General features: G+C 41.6%; 1 long non-coding RNA gene across 1 annotated transcript; it reads left to right on the top strand.

Annotated features, from left to right (window-relative positions):
- The first annotated feature begins 1,246 nt into the window (after positions 1 to 1,246).
- On the top strand, positions 1,247 to 12,486 carry LOC128579117 (uncharacterized). The gene is made up of 7 exons (XR_008378048.1): positions 1,247 to 1,353; positions 2,185 to 2,347; positions 4,028 to 4,236; positions 5,886 to 6,000; positions 9,303 to 9,487; positions 10,093 to 10,243; positions 12,369 to 12,486. It is a non-coding gene; the product is annotated as an uncharacterized LOC128579117 (long non-coding RNA).
- Positions 12,487 to 18,018: the final 5,532 nt, after the last annotated feature.

The following is an 18,018-nucleotide window of genomic DNA, read 5'->3' as shown; positions in this document are numbered from 1 at the left end:
GATAAGCTAATTAAAACATATTCTGTTTATTAAAGGAGATTCTCTTTGGTCTTAAACTAGAAAACCAGGAGTGAGCTACCACACCTGGCCCTATTTTCCTTTTTTTTAATGACAGTTTCAAGGAAAGAAAAATGTTTTCTGTGATGCAAAAAGAAAACAATTTTAGGGTGGCGCCTGTGGCTCAAGGAGTAGGGCGCCGGTCCCATATGCCGGAGGTGGCGGGTTCAAACCTAGCCCCGGCCAAAAACCAAAAAAAAAAAAAAAAAAAAAAAAAAAAAAAAAAAAAAAAGAAAACAATTTTAGACCCTATCTCAATTACTTTACATTCTTGGAAATTACAAACAATCTTTGTTTCAACCAATTATAAAATTCCTAATAAAAGTAACGGCTGAGGGCAGCTAAGCCCCAGCTTCTACACATCATCTCACTGAGTTCTCATGATGGCCCCAGGAGGCAAGTGTTACTGTCACCCCATTGTTACACATAGAGCTTGGTGATAACCCAGGTCCTCGGCCTGGCAGAATCAGGTCTAACTTCTACCTTGCCTGACTCCATGTTCTTAATCCCTTAGAGACTATAGTCTCATAGGCCATACAAATTAGTAAAATTTGCTTTCTGTATTCTGCATAGTTGGGTCCTAAAGTGAATAGAGGGTCTTCTCAGTATAGACTCTGGAAAAATCTGTGGTTTGACAGCCAATTCCACTGCTTTTAAAAATACAGCATCAGGCCTGGCATGGTGGCTCATGCCTGTAATCCTATCACTCTGGGAGGCCAAGGCAGGTCGTTCGCTTGAGCTCAAGCAACTTGAAACTCTTGGGCTCAAGCGGTCTCCTTGCCTCAGCCTTCCCAGTAGCTGGGACTACAGGTGCCCACTACAACGTCCAGCTATTTTTAGAGATGAGGCCTCACTCAGGCCTTACTCAGGCGACTGTGAGCTACGACACCACAGCACTCTACCAAGAGAGACAAAGTAAGACTCTGTCTCAAGAAAAATAAGTAAAATGAAATAAAAGTATACCATCTTCTCTCATGCTGGGTGGGTTGTAAATTACGTATTTCATTAACCACTTAGTCAATCATTTGTAATCCCAGATATTAACCTTGGTTCACGTGACGGTGTACATCTTTGCTCTCTATTCTGGATTATATAATTTTTTTGCTTGGAAGAGGCAACGACTGGAAACCAAACCTTCCATATTATTGACAATCAAACTAATGGGAGACCTTAATTTTCTGCCAGCTCACTAGAGTGGTAACAAGTAGCCAAAAGGAGAATAAGAAAACTGAGCGAATCCTCAAAGAGAGTCGGGACCTGGCACGTTCATCGAGAGGCTGCAGAGGAACGTCCAAGGTAGTGTGAGCAGTGTCTGGTTTGGGGACTCTGTGCTATTCTAGAAAGAAGAGTCACATTTGCGTTCAAATGTACAGCTGTGTGTGTCTTGTGCTGGGCTTCCTGGAACCAAAAGACTGGCATATGCCACAGTTTGGGGATCTTGAAATGTCCAGGCCGTAGTGTTTGAGAATTTTAGCTTTTAAAAAATGCATGTTTCTTTTTAAATTTTCTGTATCATGGCTAATTCTCAAGCCCCATTATGGTAAAGTCAGATATCTCCCCATCCATTTGCACAAAGTAGGAGCTGGTACGATTTGGGGCTTCCATTTGGTGCCAGCATTTATCCTCCACATTGGAGTAAATTTAGTCACTCCTCAGTGGGATCTAATCTGGCTTTTAGCATGCTATTTTCAATTTTCTGGCTGCTAGAATCATATTTTTGCTTTTCTTTTTGGATTATGGTAGAAGGCTTAAAAGTATAGAATCCTATGCAAGTCCGACTTTGTAGGACAAAGGTAAGAAAATTATTAAAACAAATCATATTAATAATACTGTGAAGTATCAGTAGTTTCTTCATGTGCTATTAAGTTAAATAATTATTTATTAAGAACTTTTATGTGTCAACGTCTGTGCCAGGTACACACAATGGACCCTGCCCTTAGGGAGATGATGAGTACTTGGCAAGACTCACATTCAATAAACTGGTTATCCTAAGTCCCTGGCCAGGCCTGGAGGTCCACCCCAGCTTAGGTGAACAGAACATCACTTATCAAAGAGGGCTCTAAGTTTTTCATTTATTTCTGTTCACTTTTGAGAGATTTATTATATAATTGATGATTTTCTCCATAGAAACAGTTGAAAAGGCAACAACTTTGAATCAGACTTTGTATGAAGATTTCCAGCTGCCCAGCTTGATGCTTGAGAATATGCAGCAGAACATTTCATCTTTGCTCAAAACCATACAGAAAAGGCACTTCATGCAGTTGTACCAAAATGTCACCCTGGAACTCAAGTAAGTTCCCAGGGACAGAAGCTTGGGTGTTATCTCCAAAGGAGAAGAAGGCATAATGGAAAGAACAGTGCGGCCTGGGGGTGGGATGTCGGAAGAGAGGTAAAGGGTCCCTGTATTCAAGTAAGTTAGATGGGGACAGACCCCTCTAACTATATGGGACACTAGTGTTGTGGCGGGACACTAGTGTTGTGGCGGAACACAGTTTCAAAAAGACTGTTGTATTCTGTTAACTGAACACAAAAGAAAAAGCCAACAAAATGTTCCGAGGGTTTTATTAATCCTGTCCCTGCCACTGAAGGACTGTCACTTCATCTCATTATAGTTGAGAGAGTAAAGTCACGTCATACGTGAAAATTTGACCTCATCTTAAACTTGCTCAGACAGATACCTTATTTTTTTCTTTCTTTATTATTTATTTATATATTTATTTGAGACAGAGTCTCACTCTTTTCATGTGGGTAGAGTGCTGTAGCATCATAGCTCACAGCAACTTCAAACTCTTGGCCTCAAGTGATTCTCTTGCCTCAGCCACACGAGTAGCTTGGACTACGGGCGCCCACCGCAATGTTCAGCTATGTTAGAGATGGGGGTCTCACTGTAACTCAGGCTGGTCTCAAACTCTTGAGTTCAGGCCATCTTCCCACCTCTGCCTCCCACAGTGCTAGGATTACAGACATGAGCCACCATGCCCAACCCAAGATACCTTATTTAATGATAAGGAATGACAGATTCATGATCAGACAGTAGAGAAATATATTGGTTTTATTTGTGTTCTTCATGTATCTATTTTAGATCTTATTACCTGTTTCATAGACCAACATCTTTATAATAAGTAGAAGTTATAAGTATGTGTAAATAGTCCTAATATTATTCTAATGATGTCAGAGTTAAAATATATATCCTTGAAAAATACCGTCAGATATGACTTGACCCAGAGATCTGGTATCTGTGAAAGGTGAGGATGTTTTATAAGGAATTTTCCATGCAGTTTTTCCAAGTTCTCCTGACCAATTGAAGCAGAGAGTTAATGGGCTGTATTCAACCACTGCAAGAATTTGTTGTATGAAGTTTATTCACACTGCCATGAATTCAAAGTTAATTTAAATAAACAATTTGGTAGCATACTTATAAACAATTTGGTAGCATTTTCTCCTTATAATAGGAGAAAATCTTTCCATTTCCTAATGCTTACTTTTATCATGGTAAAAATTACATCTTTTTAGCAATTTGAATTTGAAAGTTTTTATAAAATCTGTTTCTTAAGTAGATATAGAAAACCGTTTATATCATATAAATAAACTGGTGAATTCACAGCAAATCACTGATTAGCCTCCTGTTAATCTCTGATCGTATTCTGATGAAAGATTGCAGTTCCTAACATTAACACAGATTGCAGTCCTAATTTTCTAAATCCAGATTCACTGAGACTATGTATTTCGATTCCATTACTAAAATGTGTTAGGAATTTTGTGAATAAAAGTAATTTGTTAAGGATAAAGTGTAAATCTTCCATATCTGTAGCTATCTTGGAAAAATAGTTTCCATGCTTAAACAGTTATGCTGTGTCACGATTTCAGGGAGAAACATGGTGTGAATATGTAAAAATTCCTTCTGCTGTCATGTGAAAGAACAAGTTTTGCTGTTCATTTGCTTACTGTGGGGACTATTCACATTTATCAGGGCTGCTCAAGACTTACTGTCATAAATTCAGAAAGCATACCAGAAGCCACAGGAAGAGTTGGAAGTGTTGAAAGAAATAGCAAGCCGGCTCCTGGCCGAGCAGTGGACAGCTGCAGGCGGCCAGGACACTAGTGAAGGACGCAGAGGGAAAGAGCCAGGAAAGCGACCGTCTGCTGCTCGTGGCCAGCGCCAACCTGAGAGAGTTTGAGGTGAGTCTGACATGTTCCATCCTGCATAGTTAGAACTGGCAATCAAATTCTCCTGTGTCAACATCATTTTTAGCTTCTTAAAACTTTGAACCCCAACACTAACTTACCTTACTTGTATATTTTTCTTTCTTTCTGTTTTTCTTTCTTTCTTTCTTTTTCTTTTTAAACAGAGTCTCACTTCGTCACCCTCAGTAGAGTGCTGTGACATCACAGCTCATGGCAACCTCAAACTCCTGGGCTCAAGTGATCCTCTTGCCTCAGTCTCCCAAATAGCTGGGACTATAGGTGCCCGGCACAATGCCCAGCTGTTTTTAGAAATGGGGTCTTTTTTTTTTTTTTGAGACAGAGTCCCACTTTGTCACCCTCAGTAGAGTGTCGTGGGGTCACAGCTCACAGCAACCTCGAACCTCCAACTTTTGGGCTTAAGTGATTCTCTTGCCACAGCCTCCCAAGTAGTTGGGACTACAGGAGCCCGCCACAATGCCCCACTTTTTTTTTTTTTCCATTGTAGTTGTCATTGCTGTTTTTTTTAGCTGACCAGGGCTGGGCTTGAACCTACCACCTTGTTATTTGGGGCCAGCACCCTACCCACTGAGCCACAGGGACTAGAAATGGGGTCTTGCTCTAGCTCAGGCTAGTCTCAAACTCCTGAGCTCAGGCAATCGACCTGATTTGGCCTTCCACAGTGCTAAGATTACTAGCACAGTGAGTCACTGTGCCCTGTACCATTATATATTTATTTTTTTGAGACAGTCTTAACTCTGTTGACCTGGGTTGAGTGACATGACAACTGGATCAAAAAAATAGCCAGGCATTGTGGCAGGCACCTGTAGTCCCAGCTACCTGGGAAGCAAGAGAATCGCTAAGCCCAAGAGTTTGAGTTTGCTGTGAGCTGTGATGTTATAACACTCTACTGAGGGCAACATAGTGAGACTCTGTTTCCAAAGAAAAAAAAAAAAAGAAAGAAATTACATTAACCTTGTGTTCAAAATGTAAATGTGATTGTATATTATGAACAGAAATTTTAAAAGTGGCGGCGCCTGTGGCTCAAGGAGTAGAGTGCCGGTCCCATATGCCGTAGGTGGCGGGTTCAAACCCAGCCCCGGCCAAAAACCACAAGAAAAAAAAAAAAAGAAATTTTAAAAGTAAAATCTTTTACCAAACTTGAGAAGGAGGTTGAGTTGAGTCCTAGTTGGGTGTCCGGAAGGGGCAGCAGGATGGCCAGGGAAGTAGAGAGAGGACAAGGAGCTCCCGATAGAATCCCATGTTTGGGGTTCATAGCTCAGAGGAGAAAGGTGACCATGATAAAGTGTGAACAGGGAGCTGGTGAGTCTGGTTAACACTGCGTGATTTAAACACAGTTCTTCATTTTATTAGCTCAAAACTGGGGATGAAATTTAAGAAGAAATATCAGTGAGAAAGTGCAATAAGCAAAGTGGAAAAAAAGACCAAGCTGGCTAAAAACACACTCTTACTCTCCATCATGGATGGTGCTAAGTCTTGCTGGAAAACTTTCCATATTGCGATTCTCCATATTAAGCTATTGATTCAGTAGATGGGTCAGAAGTGATAAAGAAAGCTGTTTCCTAGGCAACTTTTTAGTAGGCTAACCTAAAAGAGAACATTTCCACCCCCTTCTCTTTAAATAGGTATTGCATCGGAACTGAGTAAATTGAGAAATACAGCAAACATTTCAAAAGAACGCTGATAAAATTACCAGGCAGACCAATGAATCACTCTCGATACATAGAGCAATTCCTGAAGGTAAGTAGAAAGGAGTTTATGGATCTAACAATGTCTTCTCCTTGTAAGAGCACCACACAGGAGCACAGGCAGGCCTGCCTCAGGCAGTCCAACCAGAGTCCCCACTGGAAAATCAGACCAAGACTGATAAAGGTTTTATCTGTAAAGGAATATGATTGAGAAGTGAAGATCACCGGGTCTTTCTTTTTAAATAACTTCAGAACATTTACACTGACATAGTAGAATATTAGAACAGAGACTTTATAGAGCCATCTTAATTGATTATTTTTGAAATGAGCTTGACATAGCACTTCGATAAAAGAAGAGGCATCCAAAAAGATGAGTAAGGAAGGAAGCCAGATTGCCCTTTACCTGCCTGAAGAGAAAATGCCAGGTTTATTATACATGTAGTAAGCGGAAGAATTCTGACTTGGTCATCTTCCTTCATGAGGCAATCAAACATTCTGAAATAGGCCCACCCATCACCTTCATATTGATGGTTTGGTAATGCAGGATTCATTAGCATTTTAAGTAGAATAGTTTTTTAAGTGTAATACGAATGATTTGTGCTGCAGTTCATTATTTATACCACTTCAAACTTCTCCTTGGTTCTTTCTACGCATTTTTTGAAAGTCTTAACAAGGTGCAGAAGCTCTGCTCCCAGGTGTGCCTGCTAAGTTTCTGACATAGTCTGAGCGTGTCCAGCAGAGATGTGCTGGGAGCCCTGGAATTATCTCTTACTTTGAATCAATAGAGGATTTTCTGATCTGGAAGTGCATTTTTCCTTTCCTTTTTTTTAAAGGATAATGTGGTGTAGATCTCTATATATTTTTGAGATAGAGTCTCACTCTGTTGCCTCAGGCTAGAGTGCTGTGGTATCGTAGCTCACAGCAACCTCAAACTCTTGGGCTCAAGCAGTCATTTTACCTCAGCCTCCCAAATAGCTGCATCTACAGAATCCTGCCATGATACTCAGCTAAGTTTTCTATTTTTAGTAGAGATGGGGTCTTTCTCTTTGTCTGGCTCGTCTTGAACTCCTGAGTTCAAGCAATCCACCTGCCTCAGCCTCCCAGAATGCTAGGATTACAGGTGTGAGCCAGTGTGCCTGACCTAATATTTTAATTAAACAATTTAATTACTTTTCATTTGGAGATAATTTCACACTTAAAGAAAAATTGCAAGGAGGATAAAAAGGCCATTTTGTATACCCTTTATCTGGCTTCTTCTATTGTTAATGTTTCACCTTATTTGTGATAAAACACTTTAAAAATTAATAGTGCTTTAAAAAAAATCCTTACCCAGATTTTTTTAGTACAGCTGATTCCAGTTTACCTTGAATGGGTATTTAGTCTTTGTTCTGCTATTATTTCTGCATCCAGTTGATGCTGTGGCAAAGGCCAGTCCTCTATCCTAAGTCCTTCTTGACTGCAGACTTTCTTTACAAAGCTTTCTTAACCAGATATGAATTGAGGTGGAGAATGTGTTTAATTGTGGCAACAAGGGGTGATAAAAGAACCCAAGTAAAGAAATTTAGCTTATTAATATATAAGACACCAAGCGTGGGGTTATTAGCCCATACTTTTCATGATCTCATTGTATATTGAAATCATATTCCAAAGAATTGGGATCAAAAATTATTTAATTTAGGCCAAGTGTGGTGGCTCACTCCTGTAATTCCAACACTCTGGGAGGCTGAGGCGGGTGTATGGCCTGAGCTCACAAGTTCAAGACCAGCCTGAGCCAGAGCAAGACCCCGTCTCTAAAAATAGCCGGGCATTGTGGTGGGCACGTCCCAGCTACTTGGGAGGCTGAGGCAAGAGAATCACTTGAGCCCAGGAATCTGAGATTACTGTGAGCTAAGATGCCCCAGCACTCTACCAAGGATGACAAAGTAAGACTTGGTCTTCAAAAAAAAAAAAAAAATATATATATATATATATATGTATGTATGTATATATATATATTTAATTTGTCCCTGAAAGAGTATTGAATCCAAATAAGTGACTGAAGGACAAATCCCAATCAATGGAGGCTTTTCAAGCCCAAGTTGAAGACATGCCTGGGACAAACACAGACCACCTCTAGATTTGTGGCTATTTTTCCAAAGTGGAATTTGGAGTTTTCAGGATTTAAAGGGGAGTAGGGCATTAAAAAAAAGTGGGGAGGGGGCAGCTGTAGTGAGACAAAGTAGTCACATTCTTGTGACCCCCAGGAATATGTACCTTTTACGCAGGACAAGGGAGCTATGAGAAGAGGGAGGGAGTGAAGGAAGCCTCGGTTCCACACATGTCCTTGCTCTAGAGCAGGCCGGTTTTGAGAATGATTTCTCCAGACAAAGATCAGGATAGAAAGAAGAAAAAGTTTATTTTACTTTATGTAGACAGGAAAAATAGCCAACACAGTGAAAGACAGAGAGATATTGTTGACTGAGATAACCAGGAATTCTGGCTTTTTCTTCAGTTGTTGTAAAGCGGGTGAAGAAGATTTATGGCTGTAGCTGAATCCACAGGCTGCTGTGGACCCAGCATCGGCTCCGTCCCTCTTCCTAGTGGCAGGCCCCCAGCAGAGGGAAGGACAGGTTTGTCAGTGGTGGTTGTGATCTTAGTAATTCTGCCCCAGAGGTAGTGGTAGGGGGTTTTTGGTGGGTTTTTTTGTTTGTTTTTTTGAGTAGGAGCTCACACCTAAGCTGTCTGCCCAGGAGCTGTTTGAGGCTGTAAAACAGAATTTCAAAAGTAGTTTCAAGTCAATAGGTCTAAAAATGCACATTTCTTTTCTTTCTGTTTAGCTCTTCCCAGATGTTGTGAAAACAGAGACACCCCCCCACCCCATGCCTGTCAGCAAGGGAGAGCGGGAGGGGCATGGGTAATATGATTGATCCCTTACTGAGAAACTATGAGTTAGATAATTTTCTGTTATTGATATTTTTCTGTTAATTTTAGTAAGAATGTTAATTTCAGGAAGCAAGTCTGATCCTTCTTCTCTCTGGTCTTCTCCCTGTGCAGATAAACTTGTAATTCATTTTTAGCACAGAATCAAACAGACTTTAGTTGTAGGGGATGGTGGGGATGTGACATTGAGGTTTTTATTTTCTTTTACAGAGAAGTAGTAGAGCATGTTATATGCAGGTGTATTTCCATGGAAAACAAGAAGCTCTGTAGACCATTGACCACTGCCCAAAAGAAAAAAAAGCAAAGAAGGCTCAGTTTGTATTCAACAATCAGTAAACTACCATAACATATTTTTCTGTAAAGTTGTATTTGTCACATTTTTATTCTTTTCCCTGTGTGTAATCAGCAGAGTGCTCACGTATATATTTATTTTAGATGTGGGACACCAAGGAGCCAGAACTAAAGAGCTGGCCACATCTGTAAACAGGAGCGCTGTGAGCACGCTGGCAGATGTGGCAGGGGGTTGAGCTGGAAGCTGCTCGACACGTCGACTGGCCTGTCCGGGGTCAACGCCACATTGCGAGAGACAAACAAGCTCCTGCATGACTCGAACCTGACCAGTACGTCAGTGTCCTTCCTTGGAGGGTCTTTTGGGGGTTTTTATTGAGACAGAGTCTCTCTGTGTCACCATGGGTGTTAGAATGCTGTGGGGTCATAGTTCATGACAACCTCAAACTCCTGGGCTTAAGCGATCCTCTAACCTCAGATTCTTGAGTAGTTGAACTACAGGTGCCCACCATATCTCCTGTCTAATTTTTCTGGTTTTGGTAGCTAGGTCTCAACTCTTGCTCAGGCTGGTCTTGAACTCCTGAGCTCTAGCCATCCACCCGCCTCTACAGTGCTGGGATTACAGGCATGAGCCACCACGGCACCTGGCCCTTCCTCGCAGTTTTTAAATCTGCATCGTGCTCACTCAACATGCAACGGGGACTTGCTCATAACCGTCCTTAAAAGGAAAAATGTGCTAACATATGATTAGCATTTATAAAGAAGAGCCTTGGGTAAATGCATGCTACTGGTGCATTTTTCAAATATTTACCAATAATTCACAGAATGATTATTAGGATATTCTGTTTTCCTGGTGCATTAGTGATGAACAGTTCACTATCTTGTTTCTCCCCCTCTCCTCCTTCCCTTTCACCCCTTGCCCTGTTGCATTTGCCAGCTCTGTTAGTGGAAAGAAAAAAGATGTGGAAACACAAGCCAACCTTCTATTTGATCAGTTGAAACCTTTGAAGATTTTAGAAGAGAATCTGAACAGAAACCTTTCCGAAATTAAACTGCTGATCAGCCAGGCCCGGAAACAAGCAGCTTCTGTGAGTCAGGGCCCCGGGCTCTCTGTATCCCTGGCTCTTGGCAGCCTGGCTGGGTCGCGCCCCATCCCCAGAATTCCTGCACACCAGGTCCTAGTAACCCCAGGTCCTCACAGCCTCATCTTGGTGTATTTAAACCAGTGACCCAACTCATTTTCTTTGAGATTTGCTTTTTATTAGCATGTTTCCAAACATCATCAGCCAAGAAACCTCCATGTCTTTATGGAGAGCTATTGGTAGGCCTAGATTTACGGCTACATCAGCCTCGAGGGAACAGAACGCGGTGATACAAGTGTTACCGACCCTCTGAGTTTCATTGGTTTTATATGGTGCTGCTTCTTCATTCTACCAACTTAGTTTTAATAATCACAATACTCTTCAGAACGTCTGTGCGGCTTTGGCCTCGTCCTCTAAAGGAGTCTGAGGAGACAGTTTGTAGACACACAAATGTCATACAAATCCAGGTCACTAAATTCGTAAGCTGCTGGGCATCTGGAGAAGTTCAAAGCTCAGGAGAGTTTTTACAGCCACCCTTAGGACATGTGCTGGCTGTGTTCTGGGGGAGGGGATTTTCTGGGCGTTCTGTGACCCCTCCTCACTGCCCTCACTATCAGAAAAGAAATGTGGGTTTCCATGACCTCTGGCTTCCATTTGCTTCAGTTACAGTGGCAAAAACAAACAAATGTCAGCCCAAAGGATAGCTCTGAATGCAAAAGTTAATGCCAACTTAGAATCTTTAAGGTTAATGTAAGATACATATGCAAATCATTACTAATCCAAGAAATAATGTGGCAAGTGCAGTAATTGTTCTATAAATATTTGTCAAATGAGCCTCTCAATTTACCAGATGATCATCAAATATCCTCTTTGTTCAGGTGGAAAGATTTCAAGGTGATAAGTTCCTTGTCCTTAAAGAATTAAATCTCATGTGAGTGAGACAGTTTCCTATGATACCCTATTAAAAGAGGATTTTCCCATATGTAAACATGTTACCAAACAAAATCATTCTTACCATCATCTGATTGCTCACTTTTTGAAACACAAAGTAGTGTGCATTATCAAGAGAAGCAGCCTGCCCCACATGGAAAATTCATTATAGGATAGCACTTTGGACCTGCTGCTTGCTGTGTGTGTCACTGAATAATCCTGACGCAGTCTCTGTCCGCAGACATAACGACTTTAATCTGTAGAAGGAAAAGGGAAGTGTCAGATTATTCAGTGACACACACATCATTCTTCCCATTGAAAGTTCTTTTTATGATTCTTTGTGACCCGTACATTTGTAAACATTGTCTCACTGAGTGTAAAGGAAATGAGCTCAAATCAAAAGCCACCATCAAAAAAAAGTAAATCCCCTGGAACAGCCAAGGTTCTGGATATAAACAATTCAACACTCATGTTCGTTGGAGGACTAGGAGGACAAATCAAGGTAGCGTTCTGAAAGTTGATCTGAACAGGACCGATTGGCTGACTTTACCCATCTACAAAATTAATATTTTAAATTGTTGAGTAGGTATCAGGCAGATGAAGATTTGTCTACTTCTATTGTTTTGCTTTGTAACAACTCACCTGCAGACCTAGGCTGGTGCTTGTTCAATGATGTAATCAATGACAGGAAGCCAATGGCTCATTTTGTTGTTTTGGGTTTCTTTTCTAATGGCAAAACAGGAAATTCAATATTCCGTGTTAATTTCTATAAAGTTTCTTTAGCTAATGGTTGACTGATACTGATTGGTGCTTAGCAAAGGGGCCTACCATGTTTATTTCATCTGTTAACCCTCCCCTGTTAAATGCAGTTGAGCTCCTTGGACCTGGAATCGTGTAGGGGACCCTCAGCAGACCAACCACATCCCCCGGGTCTCTGTTTCCTCATATGTAAAAGAAGCTTTCTCCAGCAGTAACCAAGATGATCCTTAAGATCCTGTCTAGTTCCTGCTCATTCTAAAATCCCACTTCATAACTAAAAGGAAATCCAGTGATTACAAACTGGCCGTTTTTCTGAATGTTACTCTCTCAAAATTTAAATTTGTTCCATTTGCGTTCTCAGGGAGTTTTGTGCTCTGGGAGTATTTTTTTCACTTCATCAAGTAAACTAAATGTAGCTTATGTGTTTGTTTCCTTACATCAGAAATCTCCTGTCGTGAAGGTAACCATTTCAGAGACTGCATGGGAGAAGCTTTCTTAAATGGAAAATCCATCAGCCTGTGGAACCACCTAGAAAAGGAGGGTAAATGTCACGGCTGCTTTGGAAGGTGAGATGTCACCACAATTTTACACGTGATGTGTCATTCTGTTAACATCTGAGGGCTGTGGAAAAAACTTAATGCACATCAGAGGGTTTGTGCTATTGTTTATTTTATTGCAAAGGATATGAAATAGATTATCTCTTGGGCATAATTTTTAACTCTTTAAAAAGAAGTGCTCTTTTTGCTGCATCTTGTATGTGTACCATATGCTTTGTTTGTGGATCATAAACTCTAAAAGCTTCAGACTTTTCTTCAAACAACCTCTGTCTCAATGAGCCACAGTTAAATTGTGGGGAAATCACTGTACATTTTTGTTTTGAAAATACCTCCAAGAGGCTCGGTGCTTATGGCTCAAGCAGCTAAGGCGCCGGCCACATATATCTGAGCTGGCAGGTTTGAATCCAGCCTGGGCCCACCAAACAACAAGGATGGCTGCAACCAAAAAATAGCCAGGCATTGTGGAGGGCACCTGCAGTCCTAGCTACTTGGGAGGTGGAGGCAAGAGAATCGCTTGAGCCCGGGAGTTGGAGGTTGCTGTGAGTTGTGAGGCCACGGCACTCTACCCAGGGCGATAGCTTGAGACTGTCTCAAAAAAAAAAAAAAAAAAAAAAACACTATTCCTCCAAGAATGAGGGGTATGTGTGTACACAATTTTTACAGATAAATACTTTCCTATTACTAACCAAGTTGTATAATTCTAGAAATGAAATGCATTTATAAGTGGAGAACAACATCTTTTTGCACATATTAGTATAATAGGAGGCATTTAATAACTCAATCTCACCAAGCTCAATACCTGCCCTGTTATTTTGTAATAAAGTAGCTGTAGTCCCTTAAGTAAGTAAGGTCTGCTTTCTAGCACTGTAATAATTAAGACAATAAATTGTCTTTTGCTATTAGAGAATTGTGACATCTAAGTTATCTCATCTAAGGGGCTGCTCTGTTCAGATAAATATCTGTAATTAACAGCAAGTGTAACAAGATCAGTTAAAAGCAACTTGAGTTGGCTCACACCTGTAATCCTAGCACTCTGGGAGGCCAAGTGGATGGATCGCCTGAGCTCAGGAGTTGGAGATCAGCCCAAGCAGCAGGGAGACCTCATTTCTACTAAAAATAGAAAAACTGCAGGGCATTTTAAGCCCAAGAGTTTGAGGTTGCTGTGAGCTGTGATGCCACAGCACTCTACTGAGGGGGACATAGTGAGACTCTGTCTCTTTTTTCTTACACAGAGTTCCTACCAAGGAACTCTCCAGCAATTTAGTAATTGTAATGTGAAAAATGCCCCAACCCCACCCTATAGCCTTCTGATTTCATGATTGTTTTTAAGCACCAAAGGAGTTAAGAAAAGCATCATCTTTCCCTGCTGCAGCCCTTTTAATTAAAGGATTTGTTCTGTAGAATTTGGATTCAGTCCAAAGGCCACATTTAAGGATCTAGAAGGCCACAAGTTTCCCTAAGGTTGCAGGTTTCCCACCCCTGCTGAAACCTCACGGTTAGAAAGGAAAATTGTTAACAGCAGTTTCCTAATCAGAACATTTTAATGTTTCTAATCTGGAAAATGTCCCCCTACTTTAGCTGTTACAATGTCCCCTATTTTCATTGTCATCTTCAGGGTTATTTTGAATCCCCTGACCTCCAGTTACAGCCCTGAGTGAAGGTGATGGTTGCTGGCTCTTTTTGTCTTTTGTTGGAAGGAGGAAGTCAGTTTTCTGTGTGGTCAGTTTTGTTCTCATTGAGACACCTGCCCCACAGATTCCCACCCACCCAGGACCTTTGACTGATGAGGAGGAGGAGGAGGGAGCCTGACAAGCTGTGTCCTCCTGATAACACACGGCCTGGCTTGTGGATAGAGGGCAGCTGCCACACTCAGCTGGTGGACCACAGAGACTTATCAGCTCAAGAAAACTAGGGCTTCATAAACCATTTGACACATTTTTATCACAGTGGTTAACATAGCCTTTCTGGCGTTATCTCAGTTACTGTGCCAAAACATTTACATTCTACATTTACCAAGTTTCGCAAATACCCCTGTAAGATGCACCACAGGTGTGATCCCACCGATCCCCCTCCCTCTACCCACCCCCGCCTTCCCACTTCCCCCTATTGTTAAGTTGTAGCTGGGTTATAGCTTTCATGTGAGAGTCCCAAATTAGTTTCATAGTAGGGCTGTGTACATTGGGTACTTTTTCTTCCATTCTTGGGATACTTTACTAAGAAGAATATGTTCCAGCTCCATCCATGTAAACATGAAAGAGGTAAAGTCTCCATCTTTCTTTAAGGCTGCATAGTATTCGATGGTATACATATACCACAATTTATTAATCCATTCGTGGATTGATGGGCACTTGGGCTTTTTCCATGACTTAGCTATTATGAATTGGGCTGCAATAAACATTCTGGTACAAATATCTTTGTTATGTTGTGATTTTTGGTCTTCTGGGTATATGCCCAGCAGAGGAATTACAGGATTGATGTGTCAAATGGTTTATGAAGCGAGTGTATGATGCCCCATGATCATATCAATGTATACAGTTATGATTTAATAAAAAAAAAAATACATCCAAGAACCAGGTCTTTGGAAAAAAAACAAAATGTACAAAGGTCTCTTTAAAATTACAGAGATTACTAAAAAAAAAAATTAAAGAATAAAGTAGAAATAAGAAAAAAAAAGAAAACTAGGGCTTGGTGAATTGCACTTTTCTGCAGACTGAACAAGTCAGCAGGCTATTCTTGTGTTTATTGGCCAACATTTCCAGTAATTGGTATTTGTAAAGAATACCAGTTTGGTAGGACATGAATAGATAGCCTATAATAGATATCCTGATCACGAATGTTTTGGAAGCACTAAGTTAAAAAATTAAACTTTTTTTGCTGCAAGGCTATCTGAGCCTGTATTTATCATTGGTGTGCTAATATGCATGGTAACCCAGTCCTGAGGATAAGGCGGAGTTGCAGAATTTTCCAAATGAATCGACCCTGAACCCTTTTTTAAAAGGAGCATGCAGAAAATACTTTAGCAGGTACTGATATAGACACAGATGGGGGGCTTTGAGTCTGTTTGTGAATGGATTGAGCTGTCTTCATTATAAACCCCACTCCCTTCCCCTGACCTTAGGCAAAAACTTTAGAAGGAATAACAACCTAATTTTAATAATAATTCACTTTGGCTGACTGTGATTAGAATTCATTTTGCATTTTTCCTCTTTGTGTAATTTACCATTATGAAATCATGAGGGTGCTCCATTGATATCCTTTAGATTTTTTAAAAAATTTATGAGTGGGGCAGGGCCTGTGGCTCAATGGGCAAGGCGCTGGCCCCATATAACGAGGGTGGTTGGTTCAAACCCAGCCCGGTCAAACCGCAACAAAAAAATAGCCGGGTGTTGTGGTGGGCACCTGTAGTTCCAGCTACTCGGGAGGCTGAGGCAAGAGAATCACCTAAGCACAGGAGTTGGAAGTTGTTGTGAGCTGAGATGCCACAGCACTCAACTGAGGTTGACAAAGTGAGACTCTGTCTGTAACAAAAAAAAAAAAAAAAAAAGTTTATGAGTGTTAACCCATAAGTGTAACTCACATAGCAAGTCAACATGCTGATTTCTTTTTTATTCCTCCTTGACTACATTTTTACACTTCTTTATGTGGGATCACTGTTTATAATTGTGAACAATCCCTTAAATTCTAAAAGGATATTATAAAATTAATCACTAATTCTAACAGTTCTCATTAAAATGAATATAGAAAAAATTTTTATTTAGTTAATGGGCACAATTCTTGCATTACTTAAGAGTGGCTGTGGGGCGGCGCCTGTGGCTCAGTGAGTAGGGCGCCGGCCCCATATGCCGAGGGTGGTGGGTTCGGACCCAGCCCCGGCCAAACTGCAACAGAAAAATAGCCGGGCGTTGTGGCGGGCGCCTGTAGTCCCAGCTGCTCGGGAGGCTGAGGCAAGAGAATCACGTAAGCCCAAGAGTTAGAGGTTGCTGTGAGCCATGTGACGCCACGGCACTCTACCCGAGGGCGGTACAGTGAGACTCTGTCTCTACAAAAAAAAAAAAAAAAAAAAAAAAAAAGAGTGGCTGTGGTGACAGTGTTGGCCACCAGCTGACCTTGGACCAGGGCCTTTTCTTAGGCACTGGCTGAGTCTACATCAGCCACACAGTCTGTCTCCTGGGATAGCTCATGGTTAGGGAAATGGCCTGTATACAAAAAGCAGCTGTGAGGGGCTGTGCCAAGGTGTGTGAAGGGCAGCAGAGGCAGCAGCCTGAACACAAGGCCCAGGATTATCTCACACCCCACATCACCCCCACACACTTGCTCTAAGGTCAACACAGGATTATCTGAATCTCAGGAATGACAAGCTGGAGATTAGGGAGGGCTGGTGAGTCCTCCAGACTCACAGGACTGATAGCTGGGTTTGCTGACTATGTGGCTCCCACATGTGCCCTCAGAATAATGGGGACATTTCCAAATTCAAGAACAGAGCTATCCACAAAGTGCTGTCTTGTGTCCCTCAACTGGGCACAAGGCTGGAGCCATCTTCCTATGGCCCCCTTGGGTACAGGCCCCGGGGCTAACTGGAGACTCATATGAGCCTCTGGTCATAGAACAAAATCCTGCAGTAGCCCCTGAGAACCCGGGGACGTGGGGAGGCCCCAGAAACATGACACTGCCCCCAGGGGAACGAGCTTGCAGACAGTCTCATCAGTCATCATTTTATGTGAATTCATCCTGCACAGCTGCCTGGCTTGAACAGGCCCTGTTGAGGGAAGGGCTCAGGACTCACCTTCCTGAGAAAAGATTGCTTTCAGGGTCTGGGAGAGCAGGTGTCTGCACAGGGACAAGACAGATATCCAGAGTTTTCTTTGAAACTTCAGTTTCTTGGGGTGTGTCTGTGGCAAGGCATGTATTCTTTGAGGTGGCTCAGCTTTTAATAGGCCTGATGAAGGGAGTGTAGGGAGGAGCTAGGAACACAGCAGAGTCAGAAGAGCTCATGTAGTGTGAGCATCTGCTGGGGGCCAGGCACCGGTTCAAGAACTTTATGTATTCTAACTCATGCATAGCACTCCCAGAGAGGTTCTATTATTAGAAATTTTACAGATGAAGAGAATGGGACACTGGTTAAGTAACTTTTCTGAGTTCTCACAGCTAGTAAATTGGGAAACTGGGATGTGAACTCCAGGCATCTGGTTCTGGAGTCTGTGACTGCAGCCAAAAGTTTTAGCACAAAAACTTCAGAATCAAACCACACTGTTTTAAGAATTTATGCAGAGTGCATTTCCTGGGAATTACACCTCCTAAAAGAGATCACATGATGGAAGTTTTTGAAAAAGCAAGAATGCAGGTAGCTGTAAATGTGAAATCTCAGGCTTACAAAGCACTGCTATTCTTTATTTTGTTTTGTTTCCTCAGCTTGGGGACTCTTTCTTCTCACTGGATGTCCTGTCTTGCTGGGACATGAGGCACTGGGTTTGGTTGTTACACCTTCACTTAGGGAGAAGGTGAATTCTTACCCCCAAACCATCCTAATCCAGATTT

The sequence above is a fragment of the Nycticebus coucang genome, chromosome Y, assembly GCF_027406575.1.
Source record: "Nycticebus coucang isolate mNycCou1 chromosome Y, mNycCou1.pri, whole genome shotgun sequence".
Taxonomy (NCBI): Eukaryota; Metazoa; Chordata; class Mammalia; order Primates; family Lorisidae; genus Nycticebus; species Nycticebus coucang.
This window is presented reverse-complemented; position numbering and strand designations above follow the sequence as displayed.